The sequence below is a fragment of the Choloepus didactylus genome, chromosome 10 (assembly GCF_015220235.1).
Source record: "Choloepus didactylus isolate mChoDid1 chromosome 10, mChoDid1.pri, whole genome shotgun sequence".
Taxonomy (NCBI): domain Eukaryota; kingdom Metazoa; phylum Chordata; class Mammalia; order Pilosa; family Megalonychidae; genus Choloepus; species Choloepus didactylus.
The window spans coordinates 47,498,884-47,511,193 of record NC_051316.1 but is presented as its reverse complement, the minus strand read 5'-3'; the positions used below and the strand labels follow the sequence as shown (position 1 = coordinate 47,511,193).

The window sequence follows — 12,310 nt, the reverse complement described above, 5'->3', positions numbered from 1 at the left end:
CAGGTGCCTTTAGAAGGCAAGAACACGGGTTCTCCCCTCGAGCCTCCGGGAGAAACACGGCCCTGCCAACACCGTCTTAAAACTTGTGACCTCCAGAACGGTAAGATAATACATTTGTGTTGTTTTCAGCCACAAAGTATGTGGTAATTCTTTACAGCAGCAATAGGAAGCTAAAACAGTGATTCTCAAACATTTAATGTGAATTTAAGTTTTGGGTGATTTTCTAGAATTTCTCAGGTAGAAGGGTAATGTGTTACAAGGTTTTTTCCCTTTTTAAGCAAAATGTTTTTAGACTTTGATTCCGGTGTTAGAAAATGTCATCTTTGCAAAGAAATCACAACATTGTCTCTGAGATTAACGGTTTTATTTTCTATTTTTATATATGCACTTTTGTAACTAGCTTCAATTCTAGGTCAGGGACTAACATGCATGGGCTCTCAATAATTATCTGTTAAACGTTGAACTAGTTCTTGTTGAAATCCAGCTCTCGAGAATCAAGATCAAATTTGTGTGGGTGAAGTTGTTTCTTACGGTGTAGGTCATTTCCCATCTCCAGGCTAGCAGCTGGGTTCACTTTCAGAAAGAGGAGTCAATATGGTCGATTCATTTTTAATATGTTCATATCTATAGATTCTAGTTGGTCTTGAGCTAGTAAAAAGTTGGCAGTTGGGTCTGCTGTAGTAATTCTCTTTTGTTGCTGTTCCCTCCTTCTTCAGATACATACAAAGTTAGGTCAATAGAGGTAAGTCTCCAGGCCTGGGGAAGTGGAACAAATGGCAAGGTGGGCTGCAGATCTTAGCTGGTTTCCAGCTGGGATTGCACTGCTGTAAGTGGCAAACAAAAAAGGCTCCGTTGTAAGTTATTCAACTCGCCTGAATGGTGAAAATAGCTTGATATGGTTAACTTCCTTGGATTAGAGAAATGTAAAGTGACTTATACCTAGTATTAACATGCACCTTTGATTGTTCCGATTTGTTATGTGAATTAGTTAAGCAACAACTTTTCCTGCCTGTGTGGTACAGTTGAATACATTTGCCTATGTAAAGTTTTTTTGCTCTCAAATAAAGTAGCTGGAAGGTCACAGAAAGCTCTTGGCAAGGTCAAAAACAATTCTCTTGTGAAGCCAGGGTGGTTTCACACAGTTTGCTCCAGTACTAATTATCAGGACGTATAATTGAAAGCACGATTAAATTATTTACTGACGTATTCAGGACAAAAATAAAAGGGTTTGGGCTTTTGGTTTTTGGTTGTTGTTATTAAGTTTCCAGACTCTTGGCCACGAGGTCTTAAGCTTTTGTGTGCTCATACGATCCCTGAAGGCCCTCATTCCTGCTGATCCCCAATCCTTCCTGGCCAGCTTGGAGGCTACCTCTGCATTCCCCCAGAGCTGGGCTATAATTCTTGATTCTTTTTTGTATACCGATAGTGGCAATCATATGTATTTGGATGGGAGGACATCATAATGTCATCTATCTGTGCTGTTTGTCCTTTCCCTTTTTGAAGTGAATTGTTTTAAGCAAACCTTCTTTTGGTGTTGTATCTCAGAGTTGCAATTTGATATTCTAAATTATACTGTCTGTTAGGGTTCAGATGCCGGAACAAGAAACCACTCTTTCTTAAGCAGAAAGGGATTTAATACAGGCAGTTAGGTGATTACGAAGTCTGTGGAAACGCTGGGGGAGCAGGCTCTGGGCTGTACCTCAAGAAATTACTCCTGGAACAGCCCTGAACTGGGGCTGCAGCTTTTGCCCCAGTCAAGCAGTGTCGTGCAGATGGGAAACAACCCAGAGGAAAGCATTGCAGTTAACTCAGGATGTTTTAAAAATGAGCCTCTTTGGATGATTGTATGGTATGTGAATATATCTCAATAAAATTGAATTTTTTTAAAAAATGAGCCAAACATTTAAAAAGCAGGCCATTTCACTAAAATACCCAGATTCTTTTGAAAACTCAGTAGCTTTGGCCTGCCTTAGCCCACATTTCCATCTGGGCCGTTGTCAGTTGGAGGGGAGAAGCCCTCCAAGTTGCCATTCACAGTGGCTGTTGCCTGCCTGCCCCCGTAGGCATCGCTGCTTTTTGCCTTGATGCATAGAAGGGAGAGAGCTGGAAGACTGCAAGCCTGGGATCTTAGCCATGGCCTTAGGGAGACCATAGAAAAAGAGACTGGGAGGTGCCCAAGAACCCTGAAGGGATTCTTGGCATGAGAACTGCTGGGACTCCATATCCCTGTTTCCCCTGTCCACGAGGCCCATCCCTAATTATTCAACAGCAAACCTGAAAAGAAATGATTGTATTTTGTTTTTTTGTTTTTTTGTTTTTTTTTATCATCATTTTATTGAGATATATTCACATACCACGCAGTCATACAAAACAAATTGTACTTTCGATTGTTTACAGTACCATTACATAGTTGTACATTCATCACCTAAATCAATCCCTGACACCTTAATTAGCACACACACAAAAATAACAAGAATAATAATTAGAGTGAAAAAGAGCAATTGAAGTAAAAAAGAACACTGGGTACCTTTGTCTGTTTGTTTCCTTCCCCTATTTTTCTACACATCCATCCATAAACTAGACAAAGTGGAGTGTGGTCCTTATGGCTTTCCCAATCCCATTGTCACCCCTCATAAGATACATTTTTATACAACTGTCCGTATTTTGTTTTTATCATTTTTTTCTCTGGAGTCTCTTAGTCCTTCATGATGTTTCTGGAGGCAACAAATAGACATTATTCTAAGTTTGTCTGGCCTACTGTGTTTTAAAACCTGTTTCAAATAACTTGAAAAGAAAACACATTGCATGTTGATCTTATAATTCACACATGAGATTTCTCTGTTTTTTGTTTCTATGAGTCATTTTTCTGTTAAGGTAAAGTGGTCTGTTTTTGCCTTTTGACATTATGCTACAATATCAGTGCTAAAATAGGCTGTATATATAGCTAGTGGTTGTCATTCTGTCAGACTTTTTAGAATCCTTAACTTTGCAAGGTGTTGATTAGTGCCTAGATGACTCCACACTAAATTATATGCTGCAGTGGGAAACTGCTGTCTCTCAAAATTATTCTCTGCTTTTTGAAAGGATTATTCTCTGTAACTTTAAAAACTCCAGTAGCAATACATTCATTTTTTTTATGTACTCTGAAGATTGACTAAGAAGCAAAGAAAAAAATGTTATCGTTTTAACAGTACATGTTAAATCTGGTGATTTTGAAGTACATACTTTCAAGTTCTGTTTTATAGTCATGTGTTAGAGCATGCAAGTAGTGGAATTTAGGTTTTCAAATTTTTATACTTGAATTTTTGTTTCCTAGTAAGAGGACTGTTCTTTTAAAGGAGGTATGAATTAAGCACTAAGAAATACTATATAGGGACAAATGTGTTTTATCTCAAAGTTAAGAATAATTTGATTTAATGTATAAATTAATTACACACAGGAATATTAATTCTTTTCTTGATTTCCTGCACAGTTGGCAGCAAAGCTGAGGGTCTAATAACACAAAGGATCGAAGCCCTACTTCATTCCAGTACATCTATGCTTTCCCCATCAAAGACATTTTTACCATCATCACCACACTATCCAGTTTGGTGTTTGGGTGGTGGCTATTTTTAGTAGTTGGCTCACCTTGGAGACATTTAGAGTACTGTGAGAGTAAATGTTTCAGAAAGAAAAAAGACCACAGGTTATTTACACATGGAGGGACAACTGGCAAGGGACCCTAAATGATGAGTCCAATGTTCTAGATCTTAGAGGCTGACCCAGTGGATTTGGTGGCAGTTCCATGCCCTTTTCTTTCTGCCATTACAGTATCAATCCTAGGAGAGGGGTGGAATAGCTGCCTCCAGCCACAAGCCCCTCCCCACAAATTGCTTCTACACTCAAATTCAAAGACATGCAAGCTGTGCCATCCCAAAGATTAGAGACACATAAGACTACACATTTGTCTAGAAGATGAGGAAATGGAAATGCACACACTCAAGGTCACATAGCGCGCTTAGGACTTAAATTGGAACTTAGGTCTCTAGGGTGCAAGCATCTTGTTCTTTCCACTGTGCCACCTTTTCATTATGGCCTCCACATGCTGGTCTTCACCTTAGTAGGCAAAGTGGAAGGCTTATATTAATGTCTATCTACAGTTTGCTCTAGAAGTCATTGGCTAATTTTACCTACTGTTCTAGTCTGCTAATGCCCCCAGAATGCAAAACACGAGAAATGGATTGATTTCTATAAAGGGGGTTTATTTGGTTACACAGTTACAGTCTTAAGGCCATAAAGTGTCCAAGGTAACATATCAACAGTTGGGTACTGTTCTAGTTTGCTAATGCTGCCAGAATGCAAAACACCAGAGACGGATTGGCTTTTATAAAAGGGGGTTTATTTGGTTACAAAATTACAGTCATAAGGCCATAAAGTGTCCAAGGTAACACATCAACAGTCAGGTACCTTCACTGGAGGATGGCCAATGGTGTCCAGAAAACCTCTGTTAGCTGGGAAGGCACGTAGCTGGCATCTGCTCCAAGTTCTGGGTTCAGAATAGCTTTCTCCCAGGATGTTCCTCTACTAGGCTGCAGTTCCTCAAAAGTGTCGCTCTCAGTTGGTCTTGGGGCATTTGTCCTGTCTTAGCTTCCCTGGAGCAAAAGTCTGCTTTCATTGCCCGTCTTCAAACTGTCTCTCATCTGCAGCGCCTCTCTCAGCTTCTGTGCGTTCTTCAAAGCGTCCCTGTTGGCTGTAGTAGTTTGCTCCTTCTGTCTGATCTTATATAGTGCTCCAGTAATTTAATTCAGACCCACCCTGAGTGGGTGGGCCAACACCTCTGTGGAAATTATCCAGAGTCATCACCCACAGTTGGGTGGGGCACATCTCCATGGAAACACTCAAAGAATTACAATCTAATTAACACTGATAGGTCTGCCCAAACAATATTATGTCAAAGATAATGGCATTTGGGGGGACATAATACATTCAAACTGGCACAGGTACCTTCACTAGAGGATGGCCAGTGGCGTCCAGAAAACCTTGTGTTAGCTGGGAAGGCACATGGCTGGCGTCTGCTTGCTCTCACGTTGTGTTTCAAAATGGCATTATCCAAAATGTCTGCATCAGCTTCCAACGGCCATCTTCAAAATGTCTTTCTCAGCTCCAGCTAGCTCTTCTCTCAGCTCCTGTGCATTCTTCAAGGTATCCCTCTTGGCTGTAGCAAGCTCACTTCTTCTGTCTGAGCTTATATAGTGCTCCAGTAAATGAATCAAAGCCCATACTGAATGGGTGGGGCCACACCTCCATGGAAATTATCCAATGAAAGATCTCCCCCACAGTTGAGTGATCACATCTCTACAGAAACATCCAATCAAAAGTCTCCAACCCAATCAACACCAGTATGTTTCTTGCCCACACAAGACTACATCAAAGATAATGACATTTTGGGGAACATAATACATCCAAACCAGCACACCTACTAAAAACATAATTGCTTTCTGCATGATCTTTCTGTAAACTACAGCTTCTCTAATTAAAGAACAAAATTGCTATATTAATCATACCTCAAGCCATTAATAATCCAATAATATTAATAATAACTACAATAGTAATTATTGAATCTTCCTTATTAAGGGGCTCTATGAGGCCCTTTACATGTATCGAATTGTTTAATGCTCACAACACTACAAGAGAAATATATTTATTATCTCTGGTTTACAGATGAGGGAATTAATGCTTAGCAACATTAGGTTAACTTTCTCAAGGTCACCTAATGGCTAAAAGTGGCAGAGCCACGACTTCAACCCACAGCATTAGAAATAGAATATAAGGTGTGAATTCCAGTTGTCCAACAGCTGCTCTGATCCATACTGTCATGTCTCAGACAAAATGGGTTTCAGATGATACTTTTAATGGCAATTCAGTGACATCTACAGGAGTTTCCTTCCTCATCTGTTTCGTCTTTTTCCATGTGATTTTGAGTGAGGATTTTAAGTTTCAAAGATGCTAGAGACTGAGTGTTCAAGTGCTTTTCAAATATAACATTAAATTAAATTCACAAGAAACCTGATACAGTTATTTCCTCAAGTTTTTCTTTCAGATCTTGCAGGTAGGCTACAAGTCATTGAAAAGAGACTTGAAAAGACAAAAGAGATTTATCTATTCCTTTTTGATTTAGAAAATCCTGCGTCTTATGTTGATATGCTGAAGTTAACAAACCTCTGTTATTTATGAAATGAAAGGAGAAGAAAGTTGATTGCGGAAACTTCCTAGTAATTCCAGCTGCCTAACCCTAACCTCAAGTGAGAGACAGGGCGCGCCTGCAGGCTCTACGAGGAAAAGTGCGGCCATGTGCTGCACCTGCACACCAGCCCAGGGGCCCCTCGGGAGATCTCTGCAGCCCTTTTGTTTGTGCTGGATATTGAATCAGACCTCTGCAGACACTTTGTACTTTTGCAGAAAGACCTTCTGAACCCCCAGATCTTTCTCTTGCTCCATCATTATAAACCATCAATTTGGACATTAACCCTCAAACCACCACTTCTAGCTATCTAACATTGAGCTAGTTACTTAACCTTTATGTGCCTCAGTTTCCTTACTTATAAAATGTGAATAATTATACTACTACCCTAAAGGGTTATTATAAAGATTAAATGAATTAATAATTAGAGCAGACTTATAATACCTCCTGGCACATAGTAAGCACCATTGAAGTGTTTGTTAAATAAAGTAAGATAACCAAGTGATTCCAGACCCTGGCTCCTTGCAGCTTCACCATACGTTCCATGTAAGGGGCAAGTTATAATTGTTTTGGGGGAAAAAAAAGCCATCATAGAGTTCTTTATCAGAGTCCAATCAAGGAAACAGAAAACGCGCTTGAAATTTACTAAATGGAATTCAGTAAATACAATTGGTTACAGAATATGGGGAGGCTGGAAAAGTGAAGGGGCATGTTGTAGAAGCCCAGAGATAAATAACTACAAGAAGCAGAACCCAGCCATAGCCCCATCATGGGACCAGAACCTAAGGCTTAGGAAGGAGGGTTCCCACCAGCGACCTGCTGCATTCAAGAGCTGTGATAGTATTGCCCAGTAGAGTTAAGATAGGATATAAATAACAGCCACAGGTACACAGAGCAAAAGCTACATAAATGTGAAGTGTAATTACAAAAATAATTACAAACATCAAAGCTTTACAAAGATAGTGTGTGAGTGCAAGAACAGGAATCAATTTTGAATGTTATAAAAATAATCAGAACCAATTTATTAACATGCCACTGTAATAGTATGTAAAGTAGCTGTAAATTTTTTAAATGATCTGTGTAATTAGCGAGACTCCAGTATTTACCAACAAATCTGTCCTACAGTCAGTAGCATTTTTCCTGGTATTGTACTAGAGTAGGTGCTGGCTGTAAATACGCATAGGAATGTCTAAGCTAATTCCAGGCACACAGGATAGAAGAAAAGGTTCTTTAGCTCAGAAATTCCACAAAGAGAGGTCAGCCTGGGTAGCCCAGATAGGATTTCTGGTGGGACAGCAGATAGTTTGGAAACAGGATAGACATCACTCTTGCCCTAGCAAAATACTTTTATTTTTGTTTCCAGTACTTAGTTTGTGAACCCGCCACCCTATGCCAACCCATGTCAACAACTGAATAAAATTCAGTCTAGAGTAAACACACATAGTGGGTGGGAAATATGGGTGCACTTCCATCCTACTCAGCTTGCAGTGAAGAGAGGGGTTTAGTCAACTTCCTCCCAGTGTCAGGAAACGGGGCCACCAGGCAAGTGAGAACACCTGACTGGGGGAGAATGCCACTCCCCAAGATCTTGAAGCAAAAACTGCTTTGTTCCTAAGGAATTGGGGCCATTTTAGGCATGCTGGGATTACCAGTAAACCTAAGGAAGTTGTTGCATGTGTCTCCAGTTGTGACTGGAGGCATGTGCAGAGAAAACTGAGCCTAGTGGAAGACTCATAATATGTCTGTTAATTCCGCTCACCTCCCCCCACCTTCCAAAAAATGAATTTGCATTATGTTGTCTGCATGCACGTGGATTTTACTAGCTGCCTCTTTCTCTTTCTTTTTTCTTTTTTTCTTTCTTTTTCTTTCTTTTCTTTCTTTCTTTCTCTTCCCATCTTTCTTTCCTTTTTTTTCTTTCTTTTATTTTAACAAATTACAGAATTATTTCTGAAGTGATTAGCTTTTCAAATGATCCCTCATTTTATTCCTGCACGGGCAGGAAAGTGAAATGAATTTTTCAGATATCTAACATTTTATGAAGAATAATTTAGGATTCAGTGTTAATTCAACTAACTCACTTTTTTATGAATTGGTACATGGTAATATTTCTAGGTGCTTTTCATATAGTACAAAGTTTTAGTGGATACAGTTATTATTGGGTAAGTCATATTACAAAAAAAGAAAAAAAAAAAGCGAACTGTCAGCCAGTCTTTGGGTATGCTAACTTATTGAAAATAATCTCTTCTACCCATTCTCTGCCTCTTAGTTCCAGGACCCAGAGTACTACATCTTTATTTCCCTTGACTTGTAGCCACAAGTGCTCCATCTCTGGGAGAACAGCTTGCTGGTGGTGGCTGTTCTCTGTAAGCCTCCCCCATCCTTCCGCCTCCATTCAGCGATTCTCTAGAGTGAGATACGCTCCTCAGGGTGTGGTGGCTCCTGTATCTAGGTACCTGAATCTAAAAGTGGGTCTGGAAATCTGTGTCTTAGAAGCTCCTCAGGGATCTCTTAGTCACACTAGAGTTTAAGAAAAAAAATTTTTTGGAAATAAACTCCTATCCCTCTCTATTCTTCCTGAGGAGTAAACAGTTTCTTTGCATTGCAGTTTAGCTGAGACATAGCTGGTCTCTTTCAAGGATTTAAGAGGACATGACAAGTAATACCAGCAATTTAAAGCCATAGAAAAATGGTTGGATGTGTTTTCAGATTTTACTGAAGAGAACAGGACCTCAGTTCCTTTCTCTTACCTCAAACCTGCCTGGATGGATCCTAAACGAAGACACTCTTGCTCTAAGCTGTCCCAAACCTGCTCCCCAGCTCAGCCCCTCTGACCCTAGGCCACACTACGTTTCCGTTCAGCAGCTATTCTTGACCTCCGTGAGTCCAAGGAGATCCTTTACTCAATGGCCAAGCAAAGTAAATTCTCTTTAAGATCCCATGGACATATACTCAGCTTCTATTTAAAACTATAATTCTGTACAATGAAATGGAGAATATATACGGGAATAAATTCTATTCCATTTATTTCAATTTGAATTTCCAAATTGTAATGTTTCCCTTTGTGCTGTAGGAATAGGATTAAATGGGGGAAGGCTAGGATTTGTAAGACCTGTGTATGGGGGGAGGGCAGAGATGAAACAATGAGGGTTGCGATGATAGTGAATAGCCGAGAGTAAATACTTTGTGTTTTTGCTGTGACGCTGAAGTGAAGAAATATTAGCTTTGGCTGTACACAGAGTAGAGTATCATGATTTTCAGTGTTTGAGAGAAAATTGATAGAAAAATTTTGCAGTATTTGACATGTATTTGAATGTACAAAATAAAATTATTTGTCTACCTTAAAAAAAAAAAAAGCCCATGGGCTTGTAGGCCCCTGGAAGTCCTCCAATTACACTCAGTAGCTATTTCTTCTCTTTAGTTAAGCTGGGCTTACACAAGTTAGCTTCTCACCCTAGACAGCTCCTGCCCCAGCGGCCTCACACGGGCTTGTTTGCATCCTCTCTGCCTCCTTCAACTATCTTGGCCTCTCTGAGGTGTTGCCTTTTGGCTATCCCATCACATTCCCATTTGCCTTCTGCGATTGGCCTTCTAGTCTAGCTCTTGTGTCACATTCACAGTAGTAGTGACTGACAGGGATGGAGGTCTGTGCTTGTGGAGCTTCTTCCCAGCTGTCATTACCAGCTCCAGCCATTTCTTCTCCATCTAGAGGCCCTCTAGTGCAGGAGTTGGCCAGGATCCTGAGTTTAATTTTGCTTCTCTGATATGCCTCAAATCTAGACACACACAAAAAAAACATAATTTCTTCCAAGGCAAGAAGAAAGTTAATACCCTGTATCCTCCATTTAATCCTTCTGTTATTTGTGGAATTTTCTCCACAGATAATTTAGATGGCATGTTGATCTTTGGGGGAGAGAATATCACCATGGAGATCCACACATGTAAACCTGCTGCTGAGGACTCATTAACTTCAGACAACTGAACAACCTGCCTCCCCACAGGCAGACTATAAATGCATCTACCACACTGGTCTTTTGCTTTTAGCTCATGATAGTTATGGGTGTCAGGAGAATTAGGCAAGTGAAATGAGAGAATCAGAGGCAAGGATAAAATCTCAGTTCAGAATAATACTAATCAAAAATGTAATTATTTAATAGCTTGCTTTCAAGGATAAAGTAATAAAGATGAAATATGTCATGATGTAAAGGAGATCATTATTTTTCTGGCCAGTGATATTAAAAATTAGTGTTTAGAAGGTCACAAAAGAATTTTAAAATGACCAGCCTTGTTTTCTCAGTGAAGCATTTGGCCAAAATGAAAATGTCATCCTGAAGGCTGCTTGGAAAAAATATATGAGTTTCTCTGTCTTTGCTTTCATTGCTTCTCATTACATGAGAAAAGTGCTTCTGGGCATTTAAGCATTTAATCTGTGAAAAGGTGTTTTATCTTTTTCTTATATGGGAGTGCATCTGGGTCAATGCCCTAATAATTGTAATTGCCATTATGGGCCATTTCCTTCGTCATCACTGAGTTTACAGCAGGAGAGAAAGCAGGCATTCGAAGTTCAAGCAAGGTCAAGTCAAAGCTAATTTGTGAAATGGATCAAGGTTTTACTTCCTTGCTTTTTCGCTGCTCACCCCCTTGATGCTTCTCCAATCCCAGTAGCAAAAAATGCCCTAAAAGAATCACTGAGCTTTGGAAACGGAAGGAACCTTTTAAGATCATGTCACTATCCTTTTATTTTTAATTTTTTATATCATCAGAGTTTAATAGTCAAATAGTTGTATAAAATTTGTTAGGAAAAGAGTAGCTCCCTGTCCACCTCCTTCTACGTCTTACTTTCCCCATATGCAACTACCTCCAACTCTTTTAGCTGATTCTTTTGGCAATTAATTCCAAATCCCTAAATAATAGTCTTATATTGCTATTTCTTGATCTTTCAGGTTTAGGCATGAGCTAATGATCCTCACTGCAGAAGAAGATTTAGCTGTCTTTTCTCCACCCCACACCCACCAAATACAGGGACCCTTCCACTACTCTCCCATTTTAGTTATATCATGATTGCGGTAAGATCAAAACTGAGTTTTTACTATGGCTGTGTGAGTAATATGATATATTATGATTAGTTTTCTTTTCCTGCATGACTTTGTTTTCTTGGTCAAAAAAAATACTTGTCTTGTTTCATTTGCTTAGTTTTCTATGTATTTGTCACTAATGGAACCTCAAACTCTCCACCAACTGTCTTAATAGCTTCTCAGACTATTTAGATGCATCAGGTTCTATTAATTTTCATTGCCTTGCAGAAGTTTTCCCTAAATCCTTCTGGCATGTTCCAGTAGGAGCTAGTTGTCCTCTAGGACCTTCTTTGTAATTTCCCCAGAGGTGGCTTAGGTTTCAGCTCTCTTAGGTTTGCTAAGTCAGTTATTACCTGTCCACGAGATTCTGGTCACTTCTCGTCTGTCTTGGTTTCCCTGACGTCTTCCAGTATTTTCCAAAGGAAAGGATTCATGGGGACAAAATATTTGAGACCTTGCATGAAAAGGAGATTTAAAAAGCTGGCCAAAAGCTTAAGCAGGACTTGTTGACTGATCTTCACTAAGAGGTAGTCTGGCTGGACGTTTTGATGGGGAACCGATATTAGTAACTGTCAGCCTTCCAGTTGAGCAGGTCACATTCCCCACAGAAGATGCTTCCAGTCTTTTGCTTAGGGGAAAAGGGGCTGGCTGTCAGTCTCCTGGTACCCGAGATAGGAAAGAGGGCCTATTGTCTCAGCATCTGGTACACCCACATTCACTTCATCTCTCTCTCTTCCCTCAACTGCCTCCGGTGTCTTTGGGTCCTCTGTTTTATACACTCATCAGAGGGAAAAAAAAATCTCCCAGTGTTCTGCTGGAATAGGGCAGGGTATTTTCCTGACTGTATTTCTTTGCTTTCCCAGAGGTGGCTTAGGATTCAGCATTCTTAGGTTTGCTGAGTCAGTTACTACCTGTCCAAGTGCCTTCCAGGCTCCAAAATTTTGTTTCTTAAACCTCTCTCCTCTTCTGCTGTTTTTGTAAGTTTGTGTCTTTTTAAAAATTCTTTATTGTAGTTTTA

The 12,310-nt window shown here is 39.8% G+C and overlaps 1 protein-coding gene across 8 annotated transcripts in view; it reads left to right on the top strand.

Moving 5' to 3' along the window:
• PIP5K1B (phosphatidylinositol-4-phosphate 5-kinase type 1 beta) overlaps positions 1–12,310 on the top strand; it is a 343,315-nt gene that overhangs the window by 248,257 nt on the left and 82,748 nt on the right. The gene's annotated exons all lie outside the window — the stretch shown is intronic.